At 38.7% G+C, this 13,965-nt stretch overlaps 1 protein-coding gene across 2 annotated transcripts in view; it reads left to right on the top strand.

The window, feature by feature from the left end:
- Positions 1-13,965, top strand: part of LOC122805364 (mitogen-activated protein kinase kinase kinase kinase 2-like) — a 1,562,336-nt gene that overhangs the window by 527,920 nt on the left and 1,020,451 nt on the right. The gene's annotated exons all lie outside the window — the stretch shown is intronic.

Below are 13,965 nucleotides of genomic sequence, written 5' to 3'. Positions count from 1 at the left end.
TAATATTTCTGTAAATATCTCAGTGAACATGGACTTGTAAAGCAATTTCTTGTTATATGAAAGGTTATGTCTGGTTAACAAAATGTTCTAAAAATATAGGTGAAGGTTGTATAGTTTTCAAGATATGAAAATGTGTGAAAGTTTAGAACAAATATAATTTGGGGGGGTTACATTATGTTACAGAATTTATGGAAAAGATTATGAATCGCTGATTATTGTGACTAAAGAATACTTCTTATTGATATCATTGTTCTTTGTATAGTTTTAATAGCTTTTATCGTTCACAAAATATTTGCATTTGTTTATCTTATGCTTTTTAAGTTTATTTTTCAGAAAATGCTTTGGAATGCAAGATGTGCGTAGACTGCTAGAGGTGTGAAAGTCCACACAACTCAGATATTGAGCTAACATTCATGAAGGTCTGTTCTTCCACCACTGTAGTGCTTAATTGATTTGTCTTTTTCTGGATATTGGAGAGTAGTCACTGTGCTCCATGCTCTACATATTTATTAAACACTGCCCCTGTAAATTTGTAAAATAACTGTGTCTGAGTATATAACTTCATAATTCTTAATTCAAAATGTTCAGACTTTACCTTAGAGAAGTTGCTAAAGCTAATATATTCTAGGAAGGATAAATCATCATCATCAGATCAGAATCACCACCTTTGTAAGCGGTAGCTGATGAATGCCTGTGAGAAGCAACCATTCTGTTTGAAATGATGTATGGTTGCTAAATATATGCTTCAGTTCACTCAGTGCTTATCATTAGCAGACATCCGAAAACTGCATTTCATGCAGGGAGTAGAAGAATGTCTTTGAGAATCATTATTTTGCCCAGAGACATTGTGTTAAATTATTCCTTAGAAAACTTCAGTTGGAACACTGCCAACATTTGAAAGTTTGCCATGTGCTGCAAAGTTCACCTTTGATGTTGTTTTAACTGTAGTTACAGTTTGATAATCACTCAGAAATGCTTTCTTTCAGTCAAGAAGCTTATTTAATTAAGATTAATGTATTTTATATTAATAAGCTTCACAAAAGAAGTATAGAACTACTTACAGCAAAAATTTTAGTTTTGTATTTTCTCTGAACCTTAAAACTGCATGGAAGCATGATTGTAGCCCTTGAAACAGATTTGAGTAGTTTATGTGATGAATTGACTCATGCTGCAGAAAACCCAACATGACACATTATGTCAAGTTACAGTTTTTAGCAAAAAAGTTTGGACAAGAAAGAAAATGCAGTAAGTTGCATTCCTAAACACAATAAACCTGGTAGGATGCTACATAAAAAGTTAGTGGTGGCTGAACTTTGAAAATCCCAGAGAAATAAAAATAATAAATTAACTAGGAAGAGGCCCAGAATTGGTGAACCACAGTTCAGATCCATTTCTATTCAAGGGATACCTTTTAAATATTAAAATAAAATCTGTCAAGGCACATATAAGTACTAAATCTTAAGTTATAATTTGACACATTTACTTACCTAGTGAGTAGACGTCTTATTTTCCAAAAAAATTTGGAAATTAAAAACTAAGTAATTATTATCAGAGAAGACCCAGGCAAATCTGATATGTCAAAGAAACAGATAAAGAACCTGGCCTTCTAAATCCAAGGGGGTTGAGTTGTGCATGTTACATATTTTCTCAGTCAGACAGTCCCAACCCCTGGGATACAGTTCATTACTGCTTAAAGAGAAAAGATTTTTTCCAGCAGACTTCCCATTGGGTGGGGTTTTATATTCCGAACAGACACTGCAAAGAATGGGACAGTGGCATTTTGGTTACAATCCTAAACTGAATCTTTCATATCTGGAAAAACATTTCAGTACTTTATCTCTTTTCTTGATCAAGCAAGAAAGTTGGACATTTTAGTGTAACTACATTTTATTTTACCCACAGGGGAAGTAAAGCTAATACATCAGATTTATTTTGAAAACCACACAATTTCCAATGTTATTGGAATACAGCTTTCAATGCTTCTGCTCTGTATTTATGGAAGTCCCTTACTAATAAAGTTCAAATTTGTATGGTCTTCAACATTTTCACATCTGGGTGGGTTATATACTGTTAGAAGTGACCTTTGTCAGAAGATCGAAAAGACCAGATTATCAAAATTAAGAAGATCAAATTCTGATATGATAAAATATCTGGCACAAGGTACCTTGTCTGTGTCGTCACCTGGTTTTATTGCTGTGTGTTCAACACCGTTTATCACCATTCTCTGCACATCGCCAGTGACTGTGAATTAGGCCCTTCATGTAAAAAAGTATAACTACACACACTGCATGCACAAAAAGTACATACTCAAACACACAAAATCTGTTGCACCTACATATAATCAATCTCCCCAAAACAAAATTTTCCTTAATTAGAAAGAAGTAAATAATTTAAAACTAAAGAAAAACGCATTCAACAGCCAGCTAATTGAAACTGGCATTGCTGCCAAAATGGACCCCCTCCCAAAAAAAAACAAACAAACTAAACAACATTAAACTAACTAAAACATGACAGCTGAAAAATGTTAACATAACTCTCACTTCATTCCAATAATTATATGCTGAAACTACAGAAAAACAAAATGTTATTAAACTTCACTTCTGGACTACTGTAGAAAATCACTATTGAAGCAGCTCTTTCTGAAAAACTTACCATGTGTAAAAATGCATTTTGAAGACAAAGCATGGAACTACCACATCACCTAGAAGTGCATGGAAAATATTAAGCCAAGCTAAAATAATAATAGTAATAATTGAGAAATGGAATGCATGTGCTTTTTATGTGATAAATGAAATATCTTGTACTTCAAGATTAAGGAAATGTCTTTGCATCACTCATCATAAAGTATTGTTTACTAAATTTGAAGTAATTTATTTTTTCATTTGTCACAGACCAGACCCTTCCTCATATAGTTGTGTGTGTGAACGTATATAGTTGTGTGTGTGCATGTGTGTGTGTGTACATATATATGTATATGTGCAGCTATGTTTTTTTATATATATATATATATATATATATATATATATATGTGTGTGTGTGTGTGTGTGTGTATGTATAGGTTCATAGTACATAGGAGGGCCTATACAAGCCTGTAAAAAACAATTCCCTGGCTATTTCTTCCATCATTATTTTCTTTCTCCTTCCCCCTGCCTAGCAGGCTGGATCGAAGTCTTCTCCTGCTCCTGATCTTTTTCTTTCTCCCATCCAATTGTCAAGGTTCCTCTTGAAGCCAGAGAAAAGAGGCACTCTGCTTGACATGTATGGGCAATCTATTCAAGGAGAGTCTCAGAGTCTGGGGAGTCTCTCCCATCCTTTTGTTTTGTTTTGTGATGTGACAAGGTTTGGATGACTGGGCGTGTAGCTCTGGGGTGCTGCAGCTCTGATAGATTTAGATTTAGGTCCAGCAGCAGCTCTGCAACAGATTTTGTTGTATGTGCACAGATCACCTCTAAGCAGACACAAGATCTGACAGAGTATAGCTGGAGTTTTTAAAGGTCAGTCTGGGGCAGGGTCTTGCTTTAGGTGATTCTTTCTTTTGAGTCTTTCTTTTGAGAATTGCAGATTGTTTTTGAGAGAGTACATACCAAAATAGGCGCTATATTCTAATATAGGTCTAATGAGGAAATGAGGAGTGGGGACAAAGACCTCCGTTTTTCTGGATGAAAAGCCCTGGATGTGATGAGGTGTGCCACATAGAAGGATTTCCTGACTGTTGTGTGTGATGTGGTTATCGAAGGTGAGACCACTGTCCACATCACACTTTCTTGTTTAGTGTACTGCCACCTATATATAGTCATGGATATACATGTTTTTTCCCAAAGGGGATAACATACATCTTGGCATTGAGCTTGAGCCCATGGCTCTGGTACCAAGCATCTGTTTCTGTAAGGCCCTTTTGTAGAGTATCCACATCATTTGGGGATTCAATAATGGCTCCCAGTTTGCAGTCATCTGTATGTATGTATATAGATATGTAGGTTCATGGGTGTGTACTAAGCTAATGGCCCTGGTGCCTTTACAAGCCTAGCCCATAGAAGTGCCCTGGCATTGTGCCACCCAACATTAGTTCTCAGTAGCTGTATCGAGTAGAGCCACTGGAGTGAATCCCGGGGCGAACTTTCTATTTCCCATCCACTCATCAAGATTTCTCTTGGAGGGCCAGTGAGGTGCTCTGCGTGACATGTATGGGAAGTGTATTCCAGAGCATGGGCAATCTCTGGGTTATGAACCTGTCCTTCCAGCATGTTCGGTTGATTGTGGTAATGAGGTTGAGGTCCCTGGAGCATGTAGTGCAGAGGGATTGGGATTTCTTTAGATGTAGCATTTCTAGCAGAGCTGGGTCAGACATGGCTTTTTAAGTCAACCAGAGATCGCCTCTTAGTAGATGATATGAGACCGAGAATAGCTGGAGAGTCTGTCCGTGTAGGACATGTGTTTAAGACCTAGGATCCTCTTTTGTGAGGAACTTTTGTGGCTTGTCCATCTGTTGCAAGAGTCTAGTGAGGTACATGCCAAATGGGGCATTATACTCTATGATTGGTCTAATGAGTGAAGAATACAGAAAAATGGTGACCTCTTTCTTCTGCATGCAAAACTCTTGGTAATGAGATGTGCCACATAGACGGACTTTCTGACCACAGTGGCAATGTGGTGGTCGAAGGAGAGGTTGTTGTCAGCCTGTGTCCCCAGATCTCTTATAACGCCTTCAGTGTTCAGTGGGCTCCCATCGATGTGGTAATTAGTGGGAACTGAGTTTTTCCCAAAGAGGATGACAATGCATTTTTTGGCATTAAGCTTAAGGCCATGGTTTCGACACTAGTCATTGGTCTCAGTGAGGCCTTTCTGTAGGATGTCTGCATCACGTGGGGAGATAGTAATGGCTCCCAGCTTGCAGTCATCTGCAAACTTGGTCAGCCAGAGTCCCTCCTTGTTGGCCTGGACTTCTGAGAAGTAGGTACCAAACAGGAGAGGGCCCAGGACCGATCCCTGTGGGACTCCACTCGTGACTGGTCGGCAGTCTGACTTGGAGTCTGCTACTTTCACACTGTGGGTTCTATCTGTGAGCCAGTTTGCAATCCACCTAATGATATAGAGGTTGATGCCTAGTTTGGTGAGTTTATCAATAATTCTTGAGTGAGAAATGGTATCAAAGGCCTTGACCAGATCGAGGTAGGCTGTATGAACTGCCTTACTTTCATCCACAGCTCTGGTGACTGACTCAAAGACATCAACCAGGTTGAGCAGGCATGATCTACCTTTCACAAAACCAGATTGCGTGGGATCTGGAGTTTGGAGATTCCCTATATCCTTGTTAATTAGGTCCATGATGCACTCCATAGCCTTTCATATCAGACTTGTCAGGCTAATAGGGTGATAATTTCCAGGTTCTGTAGTCACTCCTCCTTTATGCAGAGGGATGACTGTAGCAGTGTGCCATTTAGTAGGGACAAAGCCTGAGGTGAGGCTGTGAGTGAACAGGGCACACAGATCTGGTGCCACTTCACTTTGTAATTCATATAGAACACAGCCATGGATATTGTCGGGTCCCATGGCAGCTGTATTCTTGGCATTGGACAATGCAGCTTTAACCTGTGCTGCAGTAATGCTGGGTGCCTGGTATTCGTCCGGTATTGAGATTGGTCCTTTAGGGGGGAGAGAGGGGTAAAGTTGGCACTGATTCTGTCGGCAGTATGTTGGCAATATTTGTTTGCTCAGTATAGGAGATATCATTGTGCAGTAACTCAGAGCAAATCTGGGTATTGCCGTGGAGATTCTTGATATAACTATAGAAGGCACTGTGGTTGTTTTTAGTGTCTACCACAATTTTGCCTTCATAGCTGGCTTTGGAGGTTTTGATGAGGGATCTCAACTTTTTGTTGAGGCTAAGGGAATTTTTCCAGTCTTGGGACTTCACCTTTTCCTGCAACAGTTTCTTCCCTCTGTTGTAGAGTTTACTAATGGCAGGGGACCACCAGATTGGCTTCCTTTTTTTGGAGGAGAGTGTCTTGGTTCTGTTGGGTATGGCTAGTTCCATGCATTTATGTATGTGTTCGTACAGTGTATTTGTGTATGATTCAGCAGCCATGCATCTATTTTCCATTAGTATGGGTGCCATAAAGTTAGCCACCTCTGTTTTTAGGAGTCCAAAGTCAGCTTTGGAGAAGTTTTTCATGGTGAATACCTTTGCGGGGAGTGTGGGTGAGATGTGGATTTCCATGGTGATTAGTTTGTGGTGGGATTTAACCAGGGAGGAATTGACTACTGGTGTAGAGCAACAGTTGCCATGTTACTAATAACCAGGTCAAGGATGTTACTTCCTCTACTGGGGTTAAGAATGAGCTGGTCCAAGGCATTGGAATTGATGAATTCCAGGAAGCATTGGGTCAGTGCATGTGTAGCTTTCTCAGTTGATGGAGGGGTAGTTGAAGTCACCTAGTATGAGAGTGTTGGGTTGGATCTTAATATTTTCCAAGGTGCTTAAGAATGTGGAGTGAGGGTCTTGGGACATGGCTGGGGACCTATAGCAGGCTATGACCTGAATCGCCGTCTTACCCAATGTTATTTGTACCTGGAGTATCTCAGATGTGTTATGCTCGGCTACTAGTCTGGAGGTGTGCATCTCCTTTATGAATATGGAGACACCACCGTCTTTGGAGCTTCGGTCCATGTTCTGGGGCTGAAAGGTGTGGAATGAGTTGTAGCCTGGTAGTGCAGGGGTGTTTTCTGCAGCTTTAGACCAGGTCTCTGTTACAGCACAAATGTCAATGCTATCCATTTTGAGGAGTGCTTTGAGTGAGTGCATCTTGAGATTTAGACTTCTAGCATTGAGCAGCATGACCCTCAGATTGCATTTATTTATAGCTGTTATGGTAGTAATTTGGTCTTTGGAACACCACCTAAAAAAGGCACTGTAACGGTGGCAAGAGCCTTAGCCAGTACCTGGATTTAGACTTCTAGCGTTGAGCAGCATGACTGTCAGATGCACTGTAGGGGTGGCAAGATCCTTAGCCAGTACCCAGAAACCCAGGGGTGACAGATGTAGGCCATCTGTGGCAAAGCATCGATGTCTGTCAGTCATGTAATCCCAAGCAGGCAGATACTGGATCCCCTCAGAATGACACCAGAAACATAGCCAATTGTTGAAGTCAATCATTTTCTGTTTGTACTGAGAGCCTCCATGAAGGTGGGTTTGTGGTTTGTGTTTTTGTGTGAGGGCTGTGATGGTGGGTGTTCTGGAGGGCTATGTGTGTGTGGTGCAGGTGTTGACCTTGTCTTCTTGACCAGCTATTCTGGTTTTGGCTGGAGAGTGCATGGCTTCCAATTTGGAGATATAAGTGCATCTCTCACAAGTCTGAGTGTTGGGAGGTAAGAGGAGAGGGTTGTCTGTGTACATGAAGCAGTTGCTACACTGCCTCAGAATGCCCAAGTTCACCAAGTTAATAGGAGAAAGCACAGGAAACTGACCTTTAGATATGCCAGGAGGGATGGTCATCATTACTAAGTACTAGAGCTGTTTCGTTATAGGATGTCTAGTGCTGATAGCAATTGTGTGTGCTACAGTAATTGCTACAAAAAGCCTGATGAAGTGCTAGGTAAATAAGCTATTTAAAGCGCAAGAGAGAAGAGATCTAGCAAGATCTAAGGGAAAAACTGAAGAACAGACTTTCTGGCACCAGTAATGTACTTAAGTGTGCTAGCCTGCACTGCATTTAGAGTGTGTAGCAATATTAATGCAAATACAGTTAAAATACATACAGTTAAATGAAAAAAAAACTACTTAAATTAAGTGCAGAAAGCAGTATAATTAGAAAAAAATCAAATGTGGGCACTTAAAGTCTCTTCCTCCTTTCTGTTGCTCTTGTAGTCTGCAGGACATCAAAACAGGATCCGTGGAGCTTAAATAAGTGCAAATATGGGCGTTTAAACCAGAAAGTTGAAAGGGATAGAAAAAATGCCCAAACAGCCAATAAACTACAATTTCAAAGCTAGAAACCACTTCTCTTGTGGTAGATAAGCTACCTAGTGCTTACCACTCCCACTGATGAGCTGGAAGGCTTACTTCTAACACAGAAAGATCTGGTGAACTCAGAAACTTACAAAACAGTCCTGGATACAGCAAATCTGTATCTGGACTACTATAGTAACAGAAAAGGCGGAAAACAAGCTTAGAACTTTTTTTTTTTTTTTTGCAGAAAAAAACAGTTAACTTGTAGCTTGAATACCACAGAAAGGGTTTAAAACTGTTCAGCTGAAGCTCTGGATGTTACAGACCTGTATTTGGACTATGCTACTCAATTTTAACATTGAAAACTCAGTAAGAAAAAACTCACAATGAAGCACAGATTACTCACTTATAGTCAAAAGATTAGCACTTTTGTAGTATGAAAAACTACAGTTAAACACCAACAAAATGCAGCAAAATACAGTTAAACAATAATGAATCACAGTAGATAGCAATGAAATATAGTTAATCAATAGATTGCTTTGAAACAAATAGCTCACAAATCACAACAGTAACAGACAGCACTAATAAAGCAGTGATTCAGTAGAATAGTGACATCAGTTTATTGAGGCTACCAACAAGCAGTAATAAATATGGCAAGCAGCAAAATAAAGTAGAGGCACAGTTTTATTTTGTTGTTTTTTTTTTTTTTAAGTACAAAGTGATGAGACAGACGATAATGAGATAATTCAAGGTTCAGAAACTAAAGGGGTGGGCCTTTACTAAGTTCTCACTGTAAACAGTAGAATGAGCTGATATAATGTGACTGGGAGGAGTGTCCAGTATCAGCTTTATACCAGAGGCGGGCAACTCAAGCCAACAAGATTTAAGACCACCACAACAATTGGGCGGTTGGGTGGAAAGTAAAACAGTTGTACAGATTACAGAGATATGTAGTAAAACAGAAGTGCAGAAGACAATTGAAAATAAACACTTATCTTTTTCCAATATCACAGCAGAGCAGAAGGCAGAAGGCCAGTCTCGCTACAGCTTTGAACAGTTTGAAAATACAAGTATGTCTGGTTTAAAACACTGGCTGTTAAAGGCAGAAAAAGAAATCAGCCCAATTATCCAATCAAAAATAACAGTTTTGCAGGAATGCTTTTTGCTAGATTAAACCAGACTGATTTACTTCCTGCCACAAAGAAAAACAGCTAGGCCTCTCTAGACAAAAGATTTCACTACAAGCCGAAAGGATCACAAACAGTAACATATATTCAGCTGTATCAGACAACAAAAAGGAGACTAAAAACAGTTGCACCGATTGCAGAAACAGTTGTACAGATTACAGCGATATGTAGTAAAACAGAAGGGCAGAAGACAATTGAAAATAAACACTTATCTTTTTCCAATATCACAGCAGGGCAAAAGGCAGAAGGCCAGTCTCTCTGCAGCTTTGAACAGCTTGAGCAAACTGTATGTATATTTGTGTGTATGTGTTTGTATGTATATATATATATATATATATATATATATATATATATATATCGTAATAAAACCGACTAAGTGAACTAATGAAGAAAAATAACAAATGACTAAAAAACTTCAAAACTAAACTAGGAGAGTATGCAAATAAACTCACAGGCAAAGCAGTATCCGTAGCGCTTTCATCCTTTATTCGGTGTATAGGACTTCTTCAGAGAAACAATGCATACAAAAAATAAAAAACCTAAATAGTTAGAAGCATGCGGAACAATACAGTGGAATTGTTTAGAACCAATCAGTAATTACTAACCACCTGTAACAGCCTATAGATTCAAAAATAATAAACCAAAATAATTAATGTGTACTAGTAAGCTGAGCAAGACAGGGTTGGTAAAACAAATGTCCAATCAAATAGTAAAAACATAGCAAACAGCCTATAGAAAAGAGTTAAACCTAAAAACCAATAGAAACAGAGAGCTGGACATAATATTAAGCTGAGAAAGTGAAGGAAAGGTCTGAAAGAACGTTAATGACAATAAAAAGAAGTACAAGAATGAAAATATCCAAACAAAAATAAATGTACTAATATATAGAAGGCTTAAAACTAAAAACAGAAATAAACAGACAGACAATAACCTAGCAAATCCAGCGTAAAGCACATTTATTGTTAATACTGTCATTCAGTCCCAGTGCCGAATCAACACCTAATTGAAGCTGCCATAATAATTCCTTCATTTCTATTTTTTTATTTTTTTTTTTTGTATGCATTGTTTCTCTGAAGAAGTCCTATAAAGGATGAAAGCACTAAGGAAACTGCTTTGCCTGTGAGTTTATTTGCATACTGTCCTAGTTTAGTTTTGAAGTTTTTTAGTCATTAATATATATATATATATATATATATATATATATATATATATATATATATATAATATACATAATGTATGAGTACCCTTTAAAATGGATGCTAACTTGCAAATCAGCGAGATGAGAACATTGAAAGTTCACAATGCCAAATTCCTGTAATGTTGCAATTTAACTCTGGGAAAGTAACCACTGGGCCACCACGGTGACCTTTGCCCTGTTCTTCACTGTAATGCAATCTCGGAGTTGGTATATTTAGTTAGGGGGTGTGTGGGGGGCACAGCCCCCCATGTTGGTGGGTTTAGTTTGCTTCTGTTTGTATTGTAGTGATTGGTAGCCCAGTGGTTACTTTCTGGAGTTAAATTGTGATGTTCTTGGAGTTTGGCATTATGAACATTCAACATTCTCATCCTGCTGATTTGCAAGTTGATGTTCCAGTAAGTTGATGTTTAAAAGTAGACCCGTATGTACATATGCATATGTATTGTTTTGTATGTTTGCAAAAAATAAAAAGGAAAAAAAGAAAGATAATACAACATGATGAAAAAATAGTATGTGGATTATGTGCTGAAGGATATGATGCAGTGGTTTGACTTGGTGAATTTTGGGATGCACAAAATGTGGAGTCCGTGGGAGACTGTGATAGCTTCATGGGAAAATATGGTAGTAAGGATGATAGGTGAAGAAAAGGGTGAAGTAAGACTGAGTAAGAAGAGGCAGCAGGAGACTAGTAAACAGGATAGTGTGGCAAAAGGTAAGGGGTAGAAAGGCAGTCGATAGGAGGATGTGGGCAGAGGTTTTCATAGTACTTACAAGTAGGTTGATGCACTAAGGTGAATGGAGAAAGTGGGATGGACAGATAGGAAAGAAGATAACAAGGCAGAAGGAGTGGGCCTGACAGTGATATCCAGTGATGGAATAGAGACAGTGCCAAAAGGCTTTTATGCAGGCGACAACATCAGTTGAGGTGTAGGAAAGAAGTAGGTCTAGAGGGATGCTCAGTCATATGCTAGAGGAGAGGGTAAAATGGCAGGACAGTGAAAAAAGCTTGTAGGAAGAGTACAGGAGTGAAAGGCAGGTGATGTAACACAGAAATGGAAGCAGCCAGCACAGAGAGTGAGGACTGTGGTGGTGAAACTAGATGAAATAGGTTATAGGTAGGAGGGGTGCTGATAGGAGCAGGAGATTAAATAGATAAAAATTGTTGTATGAGCATAGAAGAGAGTTTTGGTGACTGGAAAATTCTCCAAAGGATTTGAATCTTGGCAAATGTGAGAGGCAGGACCACTTTACAGTGAAAACAGTCTTGGGCCTCAAACTTCATCAACATGAGAAGAGATGGATAATTTAGTCATCTAGGGGGAGGGATGAATGCATGTTATGGTGCAAAATAAGCACCAAAGATGTGCCAAAAACCAGGGAGATGATAACGGCATGGCTGCAGGTTAAGGAGTTTAAGGTAGCATTCTTAGTATTATTAATCTGAGTCAGCCACCATCTCATAATGGAAAAGACGATAATAGACTTAAATGAGTGACTTGGTAAGGGAGAACAGCCTGAGACCTGATGAGGATGGGGGAACATCGGGCAGAGACACTGTTGTCCCTATGCCAGTTACAGACTCCATCTTGGCCCAAAAGGTATAAAATTGCTCAGATCCGATTTGGTAAAAGAGTGTCTCAGTGGTCATACCTTTAAATTAAGATGGAAGAAGGAGGAGTCTCACAGAAAGAAAAAGGGGTAGTAGGCATGAGGCAGTAAGCAGAAGGAAAGAAATCCACACAGAGCTCAGCATGGCTGATGGTATTACTGGGTAGTGCAAGGTGTTCGGGTAGGAAAATGGCTGACTTTCAAATCGGAATGTCGGAAAGGTGGTTGAACAATATTGCTGTCACAAAATAATGAACAGATGACAAGACAGCTAGGACATGGGTGTTCTAGTGATTAATAAGCCCAAGGCTGTTGAAACATCTGTATTTTTGGTCAGTTCTAGCCGTTCCTGTGATCCAGTTGTTCCTTAGCCGTTTACCATTTTGGAGATCTTCCCTCTGAGTGCAGTCAGTTTTCATAAACAAGTTTGCTCAGTGTATTCTCCCCATTTGCAGGCATATTGAAAGCAGGAAGTATATTATCTTGAATTTGAAAATGTGGGCTCAAACTGATGTTGAGGTGTTTTTCTCTGTTGTGTATAATCACCAATTTTTCCATATCAAGTCCTATATCATACTGGTGTGCCCTCCCAACTGTAGCTGGATGACCCTGATTTATGTAGCCGCTGGCAAAGTGACATATGGTAGGATCTGTGTGTTTTATAGTGACTGATTAGTTTGCTGGTCATGCTTTCTTCTTTACTCATTTGCAGCTGCGAATAGTTTATGGTGGTTTTTACTAATGGTTTAATAACATCATGAGTGTTAAAGATAACTGTCAATTCGAATTCAGTATTTCTGATTTTCAGTAGGTTTTCTTTGTTATGAAAGTAGAAGTCCTGTCATTCTTTTAACTCTTTTTCTGTTAGGCATTCTGCCACTTTTGCTGAGGCAGATGCTCCCTGGTCATTTTCATCTGTGAGGCGATACATATGGGCAGATTATGGAGTAATGCTATACTAAGATAGCTAGAGTTTCAGCTAACCTGCCAAATAAAGCTCATCATTGCTGTGCATTACATGCTGTCAAATTAGAAGTCCCACATTAACTAATTCATACACAACATTTTCTAACTCATACAATACTATATTACCCTCTGCCTGCTCTTCTTTTTCCTCAGTACTTCATCACTATCTCCCAAATCACTCTGTGCACTCTAAAGACAAAAGCTTGCTTGAAATCTGTAAAAGAAAAAAGTATGGTGCAAAGTCTATACTCATGCTGCATAGCCAAAGTATGGAACCTATTCCAAATTCTATCAGAACTATATCTAGCCTCCATGGATTTAAGTCTTCTCAAAGAATTTCTCACTGACTCATGGCTAAGCCCATGCATTTCACCTGTGTGATCTACATCAACACATACTTCACATTCTTAATAATCGTTCATCGTACTGTCTATGTGTACCATTTAATACCTGCCCTCTCCCCATTTGTGGGGGGAGACTTGTATCCTTTTATTTTATAATTTTATTTCCTAGCATAATAAACCATACTTTAATACTTTTGCAGTTACCAATTCAAATTTAATTCTCATTTTTTTATTTTTTATTATTAGTATTACATCACTGGTGTCTTCTGATGCTTTATTGTATCCTATATATTTCACTGTCAAATTGTGTACGTGTATAAACTTTTTTTTAATAACATCAAATAAAGCAGCAATGTAGATGTAATCTAACTGTCGGGAACGTTTCCTCCGTGTCTCTGCTGAAAATGGGTATTCATTACTCAGATGGACTTTCCCGGTAAACAAATTTTAATAAAAAATAAAATAAATAAATTATACTCGTATGTTTGGAAGTGTCCGACAGCAAAAAATGGACTAGGAAGTTAAGATGTCCTGAATGCAGGCATTTGTTTAATAATTAATTCCACATAGTAGGCAGGGTTACAAATGACCTTTATCTTGGTCACGTCTTGGTTTGTGCATCAGAGTGACCCAACCCTGACAGGAAACACCTTTTCCTTTTCAAGGCATTGTTCTCCTAGATGTGTTGTATTCCTTTGTTTTAAAACTTTGCTACAA

The sequence above is a fragment of the Protopterus annectens genome, chromosome 6.part1 (assembly GCF_019279795.1).
Source record: "Protopterus annectens isolate FY-2018-M chromosome 6.part1, PAN1.0, whole genome shotgun sequence".
Classification (NCBI taxonomy): Eukaryota; Metazoa; Chordata; order Ceratodontiformes; family Protopteridae; genus Protopterus; species Protopterus annectens.
The sequence above is the reverse complement of the archived record's forward strand: the minus strand, read 5'-3'. Positions and strand labels throughout refer to the sequence as shown.